Here is a 20,824-nt window from a genome sequence, read left to right as displayed (position 1 = left end):
AAGCTATGAACTATGCCGAGCAGGGCACCCAAGATGAACAGGTCATAGTGGAGAGTTTTGACCAAACGTGATCCACCTGGAGGAGGAACCGGCAAGCCACTCCAGTATCCCTGCCAAGAAAACTCCATGGACAAAGACAACAGGCATATAAAAGTTATGACGCTGGAAGATGAGCCCCTCAGGTCAGAAGGTGTCCAACATGCTACTGGGGAAGAGCGGAGGACAAGTACAAGTAGATCCAGAGCTGATGAAGCGGCTGGGCCAAAGCCGAAAGGACGCTCAGTTGCGGATATGCATGGAAGCGAAAGGAAAGTCCAATGCTGTAAAGAAAAATATTGCATAGGAGACATCACCTTGCCAACAAAGGTCCGTATAGTAAAAGCTATGGTTTTCCCAGTAGTGATGTATGGAAGTGTGAGCTGGACCATAAAGAAGGCTGATCGCCGAAGAATTGATGCTTTTGAATTATGGTGCTGGAGAAGACTCTTGAGAGTCCCATGGACTGCAAGAAGATCAAATGCATCCATTCTTAATGAAATCAGCCCTGAGTGCTCACTGGAAGGACAGATCGTGAAGCTGAGGCTCCAGTACTTTGGCCACCTCATGAGAAGAGAAGACTCCCTGGAGAAGACACTGATGCTGGGAAAGATGGAGGGCACAAGGAGAAGGGGGCGACAGAGGACAAGATGGTTGGATAGTGTTTTCGAGGTTACCAGCATGAGTTTGACCAAACTGCGGGAGGTAGTGGAGGACAGAGGTGCCTGGCGTGCTCTGGTCCATGGGGTCACGAAGAGTCAGACACGACTAAACGACTAAACAACAACAACAACCCCACCAGGGAAGATCTACATCAGGAACAAGGGGGAAAGATAGATCTACATTGGAATCTTTTGCTGTCTTAGCCAGTCACCTGACCTTGCCTCGTGGGTGAGTCAGTCCTAAATAAAGGTCCGTGTTGCAAATCTAACCAAGCCTACTCATTTATGACTTCATTGAGACTTACTCCCAGGTAAACGACATTAGGATTACAGCCACTCTCACTAGCTCGATTTCCCAATTCAGTATGAAATTGTCATCTTATCTCATTTCCCTCACTTGAGCACCAGAGAGGGCAATTTAGTTATGCCAATAAAGCTGGGGGGGGGGAGGAATTTTAAATTCAATGTTACCTGTAAAACACATATATGTAGAGAGGTCAAAATGGGCAGTCAAATCCAGGTGGTTCTTCCCACTTTCACACAGAGGTTGGGACTTTAATGGAGGAGCACAGACAAAATCCATAGGTAACAAGAGAGATTATTTATTTCTATGTGAAAAGAACAATAACTAGTAATTATTTCTTTTTATATATATATACTTCAGAAGAGGAAGTAGATTAAGGCTGAAATTCTAAACCCACTTGTCTGTGAATAAGCTTCACTGAATTCAATGTGATTTACTTCTGAGTAGACAAAGCTGGGATTGCAGCTTTAGTGCATATATGCTGCCTCTGGCAACAAGCAGCACTTCAGAAATAAGAAAAGAAAAAGAGGCACCTGTTAGCCAAAAGCAAATACCTTATTTTTAAACTTCCCTGTGTGTTAGCTTTCATAGTATATGAAGCAGCTAATGGCCCATCAATTAGCCATTTCCCCAGAGGGTTCTAAACCTCTTTGCACTTCATGATAACAACATTAGGAAATGTCAAACAAAGGGATGCATCAAAAAAATATATAATTAAATACATATATTTTGCAGACTTAAAACAACTTACTGTGAATGAATGCAGATTGCATTCACTTCAAGGAATTTCATTCCTAAACACAGAGGACACACACACAAAGGGAATTTCAGTATCTGCATCCGCTTAGAGCTGAATTCTCCCACATCTAAAACCATAGATTCTAGTGAAGGTTTCTTTCTGAGCTGATTTCTTTTTAGTCTAAACGATGCCTTGTCAAAATTTTCACATCAAACTCCTGTATGCCCATCACAACTTCCCTAACATGACTCTGACAATGGATTCTGGGAATTAAGAGTTCATGCAACTCATACCTATGAGGTTTAAAGTAGAAGTTCAGGAGCTTAGAGAGGAGTAGAATAGAGAATCAGAATGTGTTATGCAACCTAAACAATGGAAAATCACTATAGAATCTATAAGGAACATTTTCTTAGACTTAAAATTTAGATTGATCAAGAAAAAAAAAAGGTTTCAAGTATATTGAACTCCAAAATGCCTTTATGGAAAGTCACTGTCTAACATTGATAAGTGCAAGGGGTGTAATCATAGAAGCATAGAATTGAAGAGCTGGAAGGGAACCACAAGGGTCCTCTTGTCCAACCCCCTGCAATGTAGGAATCTCAACTAAAGCATCTATGACAGATGGCCTTCCAAACTCTGCTTAAAAACCTCCAAGGAAAGAGAGTCCACAACCTCCTGAGGGAGACAGTTCCACTGTCAAACAGCGCTTACTGTCAGAAAGTTTTTCCTGATTTGTAGTAAGAATCTCTTTTCTTGCAACTCGAAACCATTGACTTGAGTCCTACCCTCCAGAGCATAAGGGAAAAAACTTGTTCCCTCTTCCATATGACAGCCCTTGAGATATTTGAAGATGGCTATCATATCTCCTTTCTGTCTCCTTTTTTCCAGGCTAAACATACCTAGCTCCTTCAACCATTCCTCATAAGGCTTGGCTTCTAGATCATTGATCATCTTAGCTACCCACCTCTGTACACATTCCAGCTTGTCAACATCCTTCCTAAATTGTGGTGTCCAGAACTGGACACAATATTCCAGGTATGGTCTGACCAAGGCAGAATAGAGTGATACTATTACTTCCCTTGATCTGGACACAATATTCTAGGTATGGTCTGACCAAGGCAGAATAGAGTGATACTATTATTTCCCTTGATCTGGACACTACATTTCTGTGGATGCAGCCTAGAATAGCATTAGTTCCCAAAGATGTCTCAGAGCCAATTTGATGGGAGGTGGGGGTGGTCAGGGGCAGAAGAGGGGAGGAAAGCCCCATTACCATTGCAGAAGAAGGCTTTTGCTAGTCAGGTGATGCCTGGCATCTAAAAATTGATGAAGACCGCTTGCGGGGGAGGGAGACAGTGCTCCTGAAGGTAGGAGTCTATCAATTGATGAAGATGATCATCCAAATGTCATAGACCGAATGGAGCAAACAGCACGCAGACCTAGTGGTGAGAGGAAAAAATCCTTAAATAAGAGACACGGGGGAATGATTAATGGACTTCAATGTCTGTACACTAATGCGCAAAGCATGGGAAATAAACAAGATGAGCTTGAGCTCTTGGTACAGCAAACTAAATATGACATAATAGGAATCACTGAAACCTGGTGGGATAAGTCCCACGATTGGAATGTAATAATGGAGGGATACAATCTATTTCAGAGAAACAGACCAGACAAGAAAGGAGGAGGAGTGGCGTTATATGTCAGGGATGTGTATATCTGTGAAGAGATCCAAGATTTAGAACCTCAAAGCCAAAGTGAGAGCATTTGGGTCAAAATTAAGGGAGAGAAGAATAACAGTGACCTCATTGTGGGAGTTTACTATAGATCCCCAAGCCAAACGGAGGACATAGATGATGCCTTCCTGGAACAGATGACCAAGCATGCAAAAGGAAGGGAGATAGTAGTAATGGTGGACTTCAATTACCCAGATATTTGTTGGATGTCAAACTCAGCCAAGAGCATAAGGTCAAACAGATTCCTCACTGGCCTTGCAGACAACTTCATTGTCCAGAAAGTGGGAGAAGCAACAAGAGGAACAGCCATTTTAGATCTGGTCCTAACCAATGTTGATGACCTGGTTAGTGGGGTAGAAGTGGAAGGATCATTAGGCGCGAGTGATCATGCTCTTCTGAAGTTTACTATACAGCGGAAAGGAGCAGCCAAGCATACTAAGACTCAATTTCTCGACTTTAAGAAAGCCGACTTCATAAAACTTAGGGAAGTGCTGAGTGAGATCCCATGGACAGTAATACTAAAAGGAAAGGGAGTTCATGATGGCTGGGAGTTTGTTAAGAGGGAGATAGTAAAAGCACAACTTCAGGCAATACCATTGAGACAGAAACATGGAAGGTGCCTAAAGAAGCCAGGATGGCTATCTAAAGAACTTTTAACTGAGTTAAGATTAAAAAAGGATGTGTACAAAAAATGAAAAAGGGGGGAAACCACCAAAGAGGAATTCAAACAAATAGCCAGCACGTGTAGACACAAAGTCAGAAAAGCTAAAGCACAGAATGAACTCAGGCTTGCTAGAGGTTAAAAGCAACAAAAATGGCTTTTATGGGTATGTTCGTAGCAAAAGGAAGAACAAAGAAGCAGTGGGGTCACTCAGAGGAGAGGATGGTGAAATGTAAACAGGGGACACAGAAAGGGCTGAACTCCTCAATGCCTTCTTTGCCTCAGTCTTCTCCGATAAAGAAAACAATGCCCGACCTGAAGAATTTGGAGCAAATGATTCAGCAGAGGAAACACAGCCCAGAATAACTAAGGAGATAGTACAAGAATACTTGGCTAGTCTAGATGTATTCAAGTCTCCAGGGCCAGATGAACTGCATCCAAGAGTATTAAAAGAACTGGCAGATGTGATTTCAGAACCACTGGCAGTCATCTTTGAGAATTCCTGGAAAACAGGCGAAGTCCCGGCAGACTGGAGGAGGGCAAATGTTGTCCCTATTTTCAAAAAGGGGAAAAGAGAGGACCCAAATAATTACTGCCCAGTCAGTCTGACATCAATACCAGGGAAGATTCTGGAGCAGATCATTAAGCAAACAGTCTGTGAGCACCTAGAAAGGAATGCTGTGATCACCAATAGTCAGCATGGATTTCTGAAAAATAAGTCATGTCAGACTAACCTGATCTCGTTTTTTGACAGAATTACAACCCTGGTAGATGAAGGGAACGCAGTGGATGTAGCCTACCTTGATTTCAGCAAGGCATTTGACAAGGTGCCCCATGATATTCTTGTAAAGAAGCTGGTAAAATGCGATCTTGACTATGCTACCACTCAGTGGATTTGTAACTGGCTGACTGACCGAACCCAAAGGGTGCTCATAATGGTTCCTCTTCATCCTGGAGAAGAGTGACTAGTGGGGTGCCACAGGGTTCTGTCTTGGGCCCGGTCTTATTCAACATCTTTATCAACGACTTGGATGATGGACTCAAGGGCATCCTGATCAAATTTGCAGATGACACCATCTGGGAGGGGTGGCTAACACCCCAGAGGACAGGATCACACTTCAAAGCGACCTTGACAGATTAGAGAACTGGGCCAAAACAAACAAGATGAATTTTAACAGGGAGAAATGTAAAATATTGCACTTGGGCAAAAAAAAATGAGAGGTACAAATACAAGATGGGTGACACCTGGCTTGAGAGCACTACATGTGAAAAGGATCTAGGAGTCTTGGTTGACCACAAACTTGACATGAGCCAACAGTGTGACGCGGCAGCTAAAAAAGCCAATGCAATTCTGGGCTGCATCAATAGGAGTATAGCATCTAGATCAAGGGAAGTAATAGTGCCACTGTATTCTGCTCTGGTCAGACCTCACCTGGAGTACTGTGTCCAGTTCTGGGCACCACAGTTCAAGAAGGACACTGACAAACTGGAACGTGTCCAGAGGAGGGCAACCAAAATGGTCAAAGGCCTGGAAACAATGCCTTATGAGGAACGGCTAAGGGAGCTGGGCATGTTTAGCCTGGAGAAGAGGAGGTTAAGGGGTGATATGATAGCCATGTTCAAATATATAAAAGGATGTCACATAGAGGAGGGAGAAAGGTTATTTTCTGCTGCTCCAGAGAAGTGGACACGGAGCAATGGATCCAAACTACAAGAAAGAAGATTCCACCTAAACATTAGGAAGAACTTCCTGACAGTAAGAGCTGTTCGGCAGTGGAATTTGCTGCCAAGGAGTGTGGTGGAGTCTCCTTCTTTGGAGGTCTTTAAGCAGAGGCTTGACAACCATATGTCAGGAGTGCTCTGATGGTGTTTCCTGCTTGGCAGGGGGTTGGACTCGATGGCCCTTGTGGTCTCTTCCAACTCTATGATTCTATGATTCTATGCTCCACCACAGGAACCTTTGTGTTGGGCTTGGCGAAGATATCTTAAGTGTCCAAATACAGACAAAAGGATGGAGAGACAGCTAACCCATCTTCCAAAATGTGAAGTAGATATATGTAAAGTAAAGGTAAAGGGACCCCTGACCATTAGGTCCAGTCATGAACAACTCTGGGGTTGTGGCGCTCATCTCGCTTTATTGGCCAAGGGAACTGGCATTTGTCTGCAGACAGCTTCTGGGTCATGTGGCCAGCATGACTAAGCCGCTTCTGGCGAAACCAGAGCAGCACACGGAAATGCCATTTACCTTCCCACTGGAGTGGTACCTATTTATCTACTTGCACTTTGACGTGCTTTCGAACTGCTAGGTTGGCAGGAGCAAGGACCGAGCAACAGGAGCTCACCCCATCGCGGGGGATTCGAACCGCCGACCTTCTGATCGGCAAGCCCTAGGCTTTGTGGTTTAACCCACAGCACCACCCGCGTCCCGATATATGTACACAGGTAAATAAGAAAGTCTCCCATGTTCACTGTCTCGAAAACCTGAAAGCCAAGGGCTTAGATGAATCTGAGACCACACTGACTACCCGCTTCCCACTTCTCTGTTCCTGCTTTGCTGATGTCTCTGGGAAGTGTGTGTGTGTGTGTGTGTGTGTGTGTGTGTGTGTGTGTGTGTGTGGTATAGGAAGCATTAAATGGGAAAGCCCTTTGTGAGAGTTCAGGAGCCCCCACCTTCCCACAGCCAGCTTTGCAGTGGCGCCGATGCAAGGAGGGTTTCGGCAGAGGCCCAAAGGGAAGTATATGAACGCCGGGCTTCTCTGGGTCAAGGACGCCAAACGGAGAGAGAAGAGAAAGGCTGCGGGGAGGGGAAGGGAGGGGCACAAGCGATGAGGAACACAAATAGCAATGGCACGACCCGCACTTTCTATGGGTGCAGCTAGGCAAAAGGAAGACGTCAGCTCTGCACAAAATAGTAGCTGGGGAGATGTTTTGCACATGTACAGCCCTCTGCTATGGGCCACAAGTTTGCAACCCACCCACTTCACCAAAAGAGTAGGCGCTGGCAGATAAATTTGATTCCGTTTGCACTTCAAGGCAAATTTACCTAATTCATACCTTCCAAAACACAGCAACCCTTGAAAATTCGCACTGCTCTGAATTTTGCAGTGCAGTACTTCTACCAAGTAACGTCTACAAATATGCATATTACTGGGGTATTAAGTGTGCATATGAGTGCATATATTAGTGATATTAACATACAAAAAACCACAATTGCTTTGCAAAACTGTGAATATCAGGTAAAATTCCACAGTAAAATATGCACGTTAGGAGAAATTAGCACTACTGTAAAATGCTCATGAATTTTCATGATATTTTTCAAAAATTGCAAACCGATCTAGAAATGTGGAGAACAGGACTTCAGTCTGGAAAAATGAGAAACTGAGGGTGCATTCAGGCTTAATGTGTTAGCTTTACTACTTATAATGCTAGTGGGGAAACCCAGCCAGATGGGCGGGGTATAAATAAATTATGATGATGATGATGATGATGATGATGATGATGCTTCTGTTCCTATTTCTTTTTTTTTATAAAGATATTTATTAAGTTTCCAATTTTATACCAACAAAAAGAAAAAAGAAAAAAGAAAAAGAAAAATACACATAAAGTTCTCATTACTTAATTTTAAATGACATATTTCCCTGACCTCCTTATACCTCCCCTTCTTGTATTCCAATTCAAATTATTTACTCAGCAAATCCTTATCTCGAATCATTACAGCTGGAAACCCCTTAATTTCAATCCAACATCATTCAACATTCTTTAATTTTACAATATTTCTGTAAATAGTCCTTAAATTTCTTCCAATCTTCTTCCGCCGACTCTTCTCCCTGGTCACGGATTCTGCCAGTCATTTCTGCCAATCCCATACAGTCAATCATCTTCATCTGCCATTCTTCCAGAGTGGGTAAATATTGCGTCTTCCAATACTTTGCAATAAGTACTCTTGCTGCTGTTGTAGCATACATAAAAAAAGTTCTATCCTTTTTTGACACCAACTGGCCGACCATGCCCAAAAGAAAGGCCTCTGGTTTCTTCAAGAAGGTATATTTAAATACCTTTTTCAATTCATTATATATCATTTCCCAGAAAGCCTTAATCTTAGGGCACGTCCACCAAAGGTGAAAGAATGTACCTTCTGTTTCCTTACATTTCCAACATGACTGGAGGTGGTGTGGGAAAACCACAGGAAAATTGAAACACCAAACCCCTGTGAATTTCTTGGTTAATGGCGTTGCAAACTGATTTCCCTTATTGAGCAACCGCAGACAGCCCCATGGTTTCTCTAAGCAAAAAGTACTTGCCCCAAACCTGGATATTGGCAGCCAGGGATTTCTCCTTTTATATACCATCCCTCCCCGCCACTTGCCACCAGCACTCTGGTCTACATTAACCAGCAGCAGCTCTCTAGGGTCTCAGACAGCAGGTTTTCGCAGCCTTATCTGGAAATTGAACCTGGGTCCATCTGCATGCAATGCATGTGCTCTACCACTAAGCTATGGGCCCTCCTAAGTTTGGTAGTTCTGGCCAAGTGTGGAAGCACCCCAGAGCTGTGTGCTGACTGGGGCTAATGGGAGATGTAGAGGTGTTTTTTTTTACATCACCCCCTTAGAGGACAGTGAGCTTTCCCCCCTAGTGCTAGAATGTCTTCAGTGGCATAACATGGGTTGCCAGCACCCAGGGATGGGAGAGAGGGAAACAAATGGAGTATGCCTGCACATTCAACATCCTAATGGCATTCACGTCACCCAGGAGATCACAGCTGCAGAGGTAAGAAGAGAAGAGTTGTTCCGTTGTCTGGAGAGATCACTTCCTGCTTCACATGGAGAAGTCATTTTCAAGGGAGCCCAGCAATGGAAGCATGCAGCTGTATTGAGGCAGCACCGGGTGTTGAAATTTTGCTCTGGTAACAATTTTGTGCTCAGGGCAACCAACCCTGTGCGCCCCCCCCCATGCTTTGCCACAGGAACGTCTTTACCCTATACAGAAGTGTTCACACCTTAGCTAAAGCTGAATTAAGAAAGGCTTAAGGACTCCAATCTGTGTGAAGTTGCTTTGAGAAACAATGCATCGAAGGGTAGTATTTTATAGCAAAGTACAGGACACATACCCATTTCGGACAACGCTATGTGAACACAGATTGAAAACTGAGCACTGAAAATGCAGTGTGTGCACAGTAAACAGGACTGTAAACACAGCTTTAATTCAAAACATCTGAGGGATACCAAGCTGAGGAAGGCCTGTTTAGACAAAACTGAACTAGACATCTTCCCGTGATCTAAGGGCTCTTCCAGATGATGTTTATTCATCATTCATCCTGGTTTACTTGCACAAAGCTTACACAGTAGTTAGACTATGCCCAGTCTTCACTGAGCATTTGTTCTGATTTGATTATGGGGCAGTTATATGACAATGAAACATTCTGATTTATTGGTGGGGTTTTTACACATCTTCCTGTTAATAATTCCTTGTGCATTTCCCTGTTACTTTACAAACAGCAAAACGTCTTTTTTAAAAAAAGTTAATTTGTTGCATTAACCCAATTGTGCAACACCTTAACTTCCAGCAACATAACAACATAAGAAATTCCTGCTGGATCAGGTCGATGGTCCATTGAATCCAGCATCCTGTCGTCACAGTGGCCAACCAGTTGCTTTTGGGAAATGCAAGCTGGGCCAGACCACAAGACCAATCTTTCCTCCTGTGGTTTCCAGCAACTGGTATTCTGAATCATTACTGCCTCTGACCCTGGAGGCAGAGTTACTATCATGGCTAGTAACCATTGTCCTTGAATATCTCCCAGAAAATACTGACACTGGGGAGGGACCCTAACGTGGTCTGGGCTATAAAGGTCCAGTCGTGGCTGACTCTGGGGTTGCAGTGCTCATCTCGCTTTATTAGCCAAGGGAGCCAGCGTACAGCTTCCGGGTCATGTGGCCAGCGTGACTAAGCCGCTTCTGGCAAACCAGAGCAGCGCACGGAAACGCCGTTTACCTTCCCGCCGGAGCGGAACCTATTTATCTACTTGCACTTTGACGTGCTTTTGAACTGCTAGGTTGGCAGGAGCAGGGACCGAGCAATGGGAGCTCACCCGTCGTGGGGATTCGAACCGCCGACCTTCTGATCAGTTTAACTCACAGTGCCACCTGTGTCTCTCGGTCTGGGCTATACATCAGTCCTAAAGAGCTAATGTGGTGGAGTGGTGTTTGACTATGACCTGGGAGACCAGGATTCAAATTGCCACTAGACCATGAAGCTCACTGGGTGAGCCTAGGCCAGTTACTGTCTCTCAGCCCAACCTACCTTGCAGAATTGGTGTGAGGATAAAATGAGGAGTGGGAAACCATGCACACCACTTTAAGCTCCATGGAGGAAGAGGTGGGCTATAAACAAATGAATAAAGTAACATGTTCTAGCTCTTTCCCATGCACACATAAGCTGCCAGGTTTGATAGATGCCAAAAGGTCCTTCCTGCCAAATGAGCGGGAACCTCTCTCTCATCTTCCTGGAAATAGCTGCTCCTCCTGCAACAGGTCAGCTTTTGTGGAGGTGGGGTTTCCTCTCCCTCTGCGTCCACCCAGATTTGCTGGCAGGGACCTTATGTATTCAGGGGGCAGAGCCGGACGACGCCACGGCAGCTGATTCATGGTTGAGGGCATCCAAATGTTGCTGAGCCTTCCAGACAGTCCTGGGTGAAGCTGACTCTCCCTAGCCTGGGAAGTCATTCTGTGCTGAAGGTCGGAAGAAGGACCGTTTGGGGGGAACCTGGCAGCATGGAGTGGGGCAAGACTATGAGCTGGGAGCTGGGAGATCTCTAGCCCATAGCTCCCCCTCCCCAGCTATGAAGTCCAGCCATTGTCTCTCAGCCTTCCATCTGCAATATGTGGGAAAGAATATGGCCATACTGCACAGGGCTGTTGTAAAGATGGCTGAGATCATTATGAAAAAACCTTTGAACACTTGCAATACCTTACATGTTGTTGTTGTTTAGTCGTTTAGTCGTGTACGACTCTTCGTGACCCCATGGACCAGAGCGATGTAATATTAATTTTGAGTCACAGCTTAGCTAGGGCTTAGACTACAAGTTTGTTCAAAGTATCAGAACTAAATACGTCATAAGAACCTAAGAAAAGCCCCAAATCCCATTTAGTCCAACATCCTGTTCTCACAGGAATCTACTAGATGCCTCTGGGAAGCCCACAACCAGGTTATGTGTGCAACAGGACTCTTCCCATTTGTGATTCCCAGCAGTTGGTATTCAGAACCATGGTTTCTTTGACAGAGGAGGGAGAACACAGCCACCATGGTTAGCAGTCACTCATAGCCTTATCTTCCATGAATCTTTCTAACCCCCATTTAAAGCCATCTAAGTTGGAGGTCATAGCTACTGCCCGTAGGAGCGAATTTCATAGCTTAACTAGGTGCTCTTTAAAGATTTTTTGGATGTGGCGGGAACTACACCTTGGAAGATGCACCAAGTTCCTATCCCTCATTGAGTAACTGCAGGCAGCTCCTGGTTTCTAGTTGCCTAGACTCTTGATCCTCAAAGTTGATGGCATCAAGACACATGCATAAGTGTTGCATTCAACATTCCGATGTCTTTTTATCATCCCCAAGAGCAGATAAATTATTTACTGTGCATTAACATTTTAATGTTTTGCTTATATGGTTTTTTTTGTTTTTGTTTTTTACATTTTTATGTAAGATGCCCCAGGCTACACTCAAAATTAAAAGCACAAAACATTTCCTAAGAATGCTCAACACACAAAAATTAAGCCATTAAAATAGTGCATAGCAAGTAACCATCGGCAAGCCACAGCAGCATACATAAATCTCAAAATATCCAAGAGAAGACCAGGATTGGTTACAGCGGTCTAAGTCTTAAACAACTGCTTTAAATCTTATGGGCACAACTTAGCAAAAGTGAAGCAATATTTATGGCTGCAGTTTGGTGCAAGCTTCTTTGGAATGTATGAACATAGGAAGAGCCTGCTGGATCAGGCCAGTTGCCCATCTAGTCCAGAATCCTGTTCTCACAGTGGTCAACTAGATACCTGTGGGAAACAAGCAGGATCCAAGCACAAGAGCACTCTCCCCTCCAGTGGTTTCCAGCAACTGGTATTAAGAAGCATTACTCAGTGGCGTAGCGTGGGGGGTGCAGGGGGGGCCGGCCGCACCGGCCGCAACATCTGGTGGGGGCGCTCGCACTCGCAGCTCTCTGCCCCTACCTGGCTCACTCACTCTCTCTCACTGCAGTGCTGGCTGTGCGAATCCAATCCGAGCCGCCGGGTCGCCGCCCACTGTGGAGGGGGTGGGTGCCAGGCGTGCGGTGCGGAGAGAGAGCGAGGGACTATCTCGGGGAGGGACAGTGCAGCGGCTGCCCCAGCGCAGCGCTGAGCGCGGGAGAGAACCACACCAGACCAGACCAGGCAGCAGCAAGAAGAAGCTGGCAGCGGTGGCAGGTTAGGGGTTAGGGGGCGCAAATTACTTGCCTTGCCCCGGGTTAGGGGGCGCAAATTACTTGCCTTGCCCTGGGTTAGGGGGCGCAAATTACTTGACTTGCCCTGGGTTAGGGGGCGCAAATTACTTGCCTTGCCCCGGGTTAGGAGGCGCAAATTACTTGCCTTGCCCCGGGTTAGGGGGCACAAATTACTTGCCTTGCCCCGGGTTAGGAGGCGCAAATTACTTGCCTTGCCCCGGGTTAGGGGGCGCAAATTACTTGCCTTGCCCCGGGTTAGGAGGCGCAAATTACTTGCCTTGCCCCGGGTTAGGGGGCGCAAATTACTTGCCTTGCCCCGGGTTAGGAGGCGCAAATTACTTGCCTTGCCCCGGGTTAGGGGGCGCAAATTACTTGCCTTGCCCCGGGTTAGGAGGCGCAAATTACTTGCCTTGCCCCAGGTTAGGGGGCGCAAATTACTTGCCTTGCCCCGGGTTAGGGGGCGCAAATTACTTGCCTTGCCCCGGGTTAGGGGGCGCAAATTACTTGCCTTGCCCCGGGTTAGGGGGCGCAAATTACTTGCCTTGCCCCGGGTTAGGAGGCGCAAATTACTTGCCTTGCCCCGGGTGCTGACAACCCATGCTACGCCACTGGCATTACTACCTCCAACCATGGAGGCAGAGATATTGGTGGCTTTCTCCTCCAGACTGGATTACTGCAACATTCTTTATCAGGAGCTGCCCTTCCTACAAGCTTGGAAGCTGCAGGGAGTGCAGAATGAGGTGGTCTGGCTGACTTTGCAAGGCTTCATATAACACACATATAACAGCAGTGCTAAAAGAAGTGCTTGCCAGTTGAGCAGCCTTTGTTTATTTATTTAGTGGATTTATATCCTGCCTTCAACTAGAATCTTGACAGGATCAGGCTAGGGATGCGATGGGGGAGATGTTTGATTGAGTTGGCATTTATAGGCAAACCTTACACACTGGTAATTTTTTTGAAACAATAGTGTATCAAAACACAACCATCCTTCGAAATCTGCATTTCTCAGAATTTTGCAGTGCAGTTCTCCAGCCAAATAGCATGTCCTGAAATGCATATACTAGGGTAAAGTGTGCATTAAGAAGTATTATATAACAGAAACTTAGGCAAAATTGCATACAAAGATGGATATATTAGGAGAAATTCACAATGAATTTACAGGCCAGCATGGAAATGTGGAGCCTGTTGGCTTTTTGTGTGAACTGCTTTGATAGTTATTTAGAAAAGGGGAAAGCATTACAGTATACCAATTTTACAATAAATAAAAGTATTTGGTTTCAATTGAGCAGTCGCTCCCAATGCAGTGAATGGGACCTCAATGAGTTTGGTTTGGCTTGGGGATTTTTTGTTATTTCCCTACATTTTCTAACTCTGGGCAGGAGTAGCCTTGTGATTTAAGAGAGACACTGCACATCAGAAAAACAGAAGCCTATTACACAGGGGAAGAAGACTTTTGGGAAACTAGGGGACAGCTTTTGGCACACCACTAGTTATCCCTGGTACGTATATACAGGAGTGTAGTCTAGTCTTAGTGAACAAGTTTTAAATGAGGGACCCTTTACCATATACTCTTGACCCCACACTAGACATGGCACATGGGGGGGGCCCAAACCCTAAAAGCAGTGAGCTTGATTGAGGGGGCTGCACTTATCTACTCAGATTAAAGTCCACATTTCTAAAAGATGGAGTGTGGAGTGAATGAGTACCCTGGAATGTGGGAAACATCCCAGGCAGGGTCTGTGGTTAAAAGCCATGTTGGAGCTCAGATGATACAAAGCACATTTTACAGCCCCTGCGGCAGCAGAACATCCTTTGTGTAGACAAGGGCTTCTGTGGGGTGGCCGTGAAGTGTCTTGAACCCAATCAGCTCACACCTATTCTCAATCTGCTCTCTTGCTTAGAGCCCTTTGGCTCCCCGTTCTCTAAAGTGTGGCTTTCTATAGAGCCTGGATTTTGCCATGGGGTGGAACGTTGCCAAGTACTGTACTGTTTCCAGATTCTGGTCTGGACCATTGCCTAATCCGTACTACACTGAAGCTCATTGTTCTGGGATCCCTGGAAGAATCTCATGCCCGTGTGCGCACACACATCCTCTAATGAGAATGTATGCAGCTAAGGTTTCAAGGCTGACCTTTAATTCTATTCTTTAAAAAACTGATGTATCTTGAAATCCACATATTACGTGGTCAAAACTGGGGAGGAAACTCTCATCACCCCATACCACGATTCTGGCTGATGCCGGGTGAACATATATTGATGTGGCCACACAGCCATCATTTTCTGTTCTCTGTCTAGAAGAAGTGTTGGGGGGGGGACAGATTTGCTCATAGAAGCTGTCCTGATCTGGCCACCAGTCCTGCAGAAAGAGCCCAGAATCCTTAGCCAGTTGGACAAGGAGCAGAGTCTCATCTCTTTTGTCTTTTTGCCTTTTGTGCATTTTTCGAAACCCTGATTGGCTTCCAAGCCTAGCTTCCAGATTGGCCAGGAGCCCTACATAAACTTCCTGCCTCTGAACAGCCCACACCGGCTGAATGTTCTGCTAGTGACCTGTTTTGCCGGTTGCTGGGGATGTGCCTTATTCAGCGACTCAGTACCTGATCCCAGGGACTGTGCTGTTCTTGCCTGATTCCTGTTCTGCTCTCTTCAAGGATTGCTGCCTTGCATACGGGCCTCATTTGCTCTGCTTCTGCATCCCATTATTCCATCCACGAGGGCCACACTCACTTTCATCGCAGATGCACTGAGAAGGGGAAACATGCTAGAGGATTCCAATTCCCAGTACCCTTAATGCTTCAGTTTCTGCCTTCAGTTTCTGCCTGGGGAGGCCCATAGGGGAAGCAAGCAGGGGGCATGGCAAGTAATCAATTTCCTATGAAAACTAAACACCGCCTTTTCTGTACTAGAAGCAGGACTTTGTGTGAGAGAGAAAGACAGTGTTCACCAGTATGGAGCAACAGCACTTTCCTTTTGGGGCTGCCTATGGCAGCCATTTTGTGCTGGCACCCACAACACCTGGATGCCACTTTTAAATGAGTACCAGCATCTCATGATTTTTATTTATTTATCTATAGCAAAGAGGCACCGCTTAGAAGAGGCATATAACCAGATTTTTTTTTTTATTTTCCTGATTAAGGACAGGGGCAAACAGGAGCATAGCTAATCCCCAACCGTCACAACTGTTTGTTCTGCAAGGCCAATATATTGCAAGACTGAAATTGAAAAGTGGAGTAGGAGAAAAGCTTCTCCTGCAAGATCAAAAGTGACCACACCAGTTGACTGTACCCAAATGCTCGTCACAAAGCTCGACATTGCCACCTGCAGAGACTTCTTAAGTACTGTTGCTCTTGGAGCGAATCAGGAAAACTGACAGCTTTATTTCTTTCATCTAAGGATTTAACATGGCAAGCCTAAGTATGTTTATTGAGAAGCCAGTTCTGCTAAGTTCTGTGGGACTTATTCCTTAGAAAACAGGTTTATTTAGGATTGCAACCTTGGTGTTCAACTATCTTAGAGATGCTACGGTTCAATTAGCATATTGTAGATACACTAGAACTCCTTTAGCTTTGCTTGACTGGTGGGGGTGTAAACTGATGAGTGTGTGGTATAAATTTAGGAATGGGTGAGAAATTCATTTCAGTTTGCATTTCAATATTAACCCACCCAATTCACTCTGTCCAGCTCAATACAGTGGTACCTCGGGTTACATATGCTTCAGGTTACAGACTCCGCTAACCCAGAAATAGTACCTCGGGTTAAGAACTTTGCTTCAGGATGAGAACCGAAATCGTGCTCGGGCGGTGCAGTCGCAGCAGGAGGCCCCATTAGCTAAAGTGGTGCTTTAGGTTAAGAACAGTTTCAGGTTAAGAACGGACCTCCAGAACCAATTAAGTACTTAACCCGAGGTACCACTGTATATAAATCCAAAATGCAGCAAATCTTCAAAATTCACACCTCTCTGAATTTTGTTTTGGAGTTCACCAACCAATAAATTTGCACAACAGTGCATACATTAGGGAAAGCTACGAAGAAGAAAAAAGTATAATGGGAAAAGGAATGTACAAAAATGCATTGTATTAAGGAAAATAGCTATGAAAATGCATGCTGATTTTCATGTGGTTTTTTAAAATTAGAAACTGATGCTGAAATGGGGTGAACTGAATTTAAGATTGGAAAAATGAGAAACTGGAACCAAAATCGGCACATTTTTCCATCCCTATCCTTATTGGCAGGAGATTGCTTATGGGATTGAGAAGTGCAAGAACTTGAGATGTCTGCAAATGCCTAATAATGTATATGCACTAATTTATGGCTGCTAACACAAACAAGCATCCCTGTTTGTTTCAATAACATTGATTTGATGTAATAAACAAAATAGGAAACATATAGAACTCAAGTAAACACAATATATGTGAGGCCCAGGCAAGGATAGGCACTGCTCATCATTTTTCTGCTTTCCCCACTTCCACAGGGTCCAAAGCACAAGTGCCACACTTCTGTATATCTACAAAATCATTAGTGAATAAGGACAAAATCCTAGGGAGTCCACCAAAATATTTCCATCAGGTGGGACAAATAACAAAAGCTATGTCAGATTTGACTGCAGCAGGTAAAAGGATCTTTTGTAAAAGCTTCTTTGAGATGTATAGTTTCAAAGGATACCAAACTGTATAAAATGAGTCTGGTTTATCCTGATCTTCAGTTATTTTCTCAGGCACTGCTATCTTCCATGGAGAGTGAATCCCGTTTTCCAGTGATGAGCTTTGGTGAGACAGGCAGCTAAAACCATAGATAAAGGTCAGTTATTTCATTTGAATACTTGCATTGCCCTCATCAAGTATGTTTAAGAACATCAACTGTGGTACCAGTGACACATTTTCTTGTAATATGTTTAAAATTTCATAATTAATGATTTCCCAAAACCAAGCAACAAATTCACATTCCTGTAAAAGTTGTATCTATGTCTCCCATAAGTCTATGGGGAACCTGTGGCCCTTCAGAGACTTTAACTTCCATCAGTCCCAGCCAGCATGGTCTATAGTCAGGGATGATGGGATTTGTAGTACAGCAACATCTGGTGGCTCCTGCTTCCTGGAGCCTCCTGCTTCCTGCCGTAGACCTACAACCCCTGCAGCTAACAGGACTAACACTCTGGAACATGTGGGATAACTGTGGGTGGCTTTCAAGAAATTTTCTTTAACATATACTGACACTGTGTATTCCAGCTCTTAACCAATCTCTCTATCCTGATATCTGCCTCCCAGGTTATTTTAAGAGTAGGTGGGGTACATCTGGCAATGCCGCATAAATTTTAGACACTAATCCCTTGGAGGAGACTCTTGAGAGTCCCATGGACTGCAAGAAGATCAAACCTCTCCATTTTTAAGGAAATCAGCCCTGAGTGCTCACTGGAAGGACAGATCCTGAAGCTGAGGCTCCAATACATTGGCCACCTCATGAGAAGAGAAGACTCCCTGGAAAAGACCCTGATGTTGGGAAAGATGGAGGGCACAAGGAGAAGGGGACGACAGAGGACGAGATGGTTGGACAGTGTTCTCGAAGGTACCAGCATGAGTTTGACCAAACTGCAGGAGGCAGTGGAAGAAAGGAGTGCCTGGCGTGCTCTGGTCCAGGGGGTCACGAAGAGTCAGACACGACTAAATGATTAAACAACAATCCCTTGGCACCTTTCCCTGTGTTGTAAACCAGGATTTCAAAATTGGTTATGGTATGAAGTACTTTCAACAAATTCCTGGTTTATTAAGTTAAGCATCTGATTGTGCCGTAACCAATTTGTTCTGATTTCTGCTCAAGTTAGTTTAAGTTGGTCGTTAGTGATGGGTCTAGTTCCACGAAAGAAATTCAATATAGCACCATCTTCTTCCATGGCCTAAACTTTTCTTCCTTATCCCTATTGTAGATGGCAGGGTGATATACACTGGGAATCACTGGGGAGATACATAAATAGGGCTGATTTTTCCTGCCACCATTTCCAAATACAAAGTGTGCACTGTGAAAAAAGACGAGAGACTTGTTTGAGGGTACAGGGCTGTCCAAAAGGCAAGGCTGTCAGGCAACATAATCTCTGAGCGGTGCAATATTCCAGGGGTTCCAGGCATGCTTAACCAGGAGATTGGGGTGTCTTTATGATATATGGTTTATTCACACACATATACAACCTGAGCTTACGATAGAGAGGTTCACAGCATTAACACTCAAAGAGGGTCTTGCTTCTCCCATAGAGGCAGCTCTGGATTTGAACAAAAATCACCCATGACCCTTTCTTTAGTTTGCTGACTCTTTAGCCCGCCCCACTGCCCCACCACCACCACAGGTCACGTCAACAGGATATCAAAAGGGTAATATTGTCTGCTTCCCTCTAACAAACTGAAACCATCACAGTGGTGGACAATGTCCCCAAATATTAGCCCCTTACCATGTGGTTTTCTTACTGTAAACAAAAAGTGTGGGAGGCAAAAATATCCCATAAATGATTATTATCCTCCTTCTTCTCCCACGAGTCATCTGGTTTTGCAAACAACAACAAAAATGCCCCAAGGAAGCAGAGAAGTGCCCATCTTCTGATACAACGCGCATGGTTTTAGGACATTTTGTTATTCCAAGACATATTGGGATTTGGCCTGTGGTAGCAAAATGTCCCCCAAACTGCCCATGTCAGTTTCTGAAATATTTGGTAGGGGAATAAACGTCCCATTAGGTTATTCAAGAAAAAGGTGATGTAGGGAACTTGACAAAGGTCTTTTTCCCTTCTTGCCTAATACAAGGAGCCGAATGTTGGAAGATTCAGGATGGGTGATAGCCACTAGCTTGAATGGCTTTAAAGAGGATTAGACAAATTCATGGATGGGGTGATTGCTGTTCCACCTAGCCTTTGGTTTGGACTCAGTCTGACCCTTATGTTTCCCTCCCCTTATGGTCTTGATCTATGGGCTACTTTTAAAATGAGGCTGTATTTTAAATTGCTCCCCCCCCGCATTATGTTTTTACTGTGATATTATTGGTGTTAGCCACCCTGAGCCTGGCTCTGGCCGGGGAATAAATAAAATTTATTATTATTATGGCTACCACCCGCAATGGGTACATTTTACCTCAGGGTTGGCTCAATGCATTTGGGCACTTGAGGCGGACCCCAAAATGGCATCCCTCCCCCCACTTGGGAAGAAGGGGTGAGGGAAGACCTACATCAGGAATGAGAGGGGAAGAAAGATTGACACGGCAATCCGCTGTCCTGGTGATCCTGCCGCCTGAGGCAGTTGCCTCACTTTGCCTCATGGGTGGGCCGGCCCTGGTATTCCACCTGTTATATACTGAAGTTTTCACCCTGGGCCAGCAGGGGGATACTGTAGATAGTTTTCACTTAGGTCCACATATGCAAATAAGGGATTGAAAGTGATGTTCAGTGATTGGATAGTTACAGAAAGTTGCTACTGTTGCGTTGTGCTGGAGCTCTATATAAGCAGGCTGGCTGAACCCTTCAGTTCAGTTCGGTTCAGGCCTGTGAATAACCAAGAGCTATCTGTAGAATCGCTGTGTCGTCTGATATGTTCACCCACAACTTAACACCACATGAACACCACTTGCTGGGATCCGCGAGCATGGAATGGCGCTGTGGGCTGCTCACAGGCATCTGGTTGGCCACTGAGAAGACAGGATGGTGGCCTGATCCTGTAGCCAGGCTCCTCTGGTGCCTCAATAGGGCTTCTCTTCCCACCCAGCTTCACTGGGAGTAGGACCCGGCTCTGGCTGGCAGCATGCCACCCTGAAACTCCTCACTGTTGTTGCTTCTTCATAATGCGCTGAATTTCCTGAGTGCTCAAAATGCTTTTCATCAAGGTTTCCTGGATCAGGCCACCCATAACTGATCCCCCCATAACTGGCATGCCTGAGAATGGAGGATATATGCCTTCTTGGCTTACTGCCGATTTAAATTTTCTGAATGTCTTAATGGGTTTTTACTAATCATTTTATTTTATGACAATATACAAGCGGTATCTACATTTTACGAAGCGAAATAAAAAAAACCCGTCAGGTTGAGCGGCCCTCGACCGCCTTTTCCTGAGCGCTATTCTTTTATATCCATGCTTTTCTTTCATGCCTTTTCGTGTTTTCTTTTGTGGGCTGAGTTTCACGTTTTTATCTCCTCACGGACGCTTCGTTCCCATACCCCTCCCCACCCCGTGCTTCTTCTTTCCCCC

The sequence above is a fragment of the Podarcis raffonei genome, chromosome 6 (genome assembly GCF_027172205.1).
Source record: "Podarcis raffonei isolate rPodRaf1 chromosome 6, rPodRaf1.pri, whole genome shotgun sequence".
Lineage (NCBI taxonomy): Eukaryota > Metazoa > Chordata > Lepidosauria > Squamata > Lacertidae > Podarcis > Podarcis raffonei.
Note: the sequence above shows the minus strand (reverse complement) of the source record.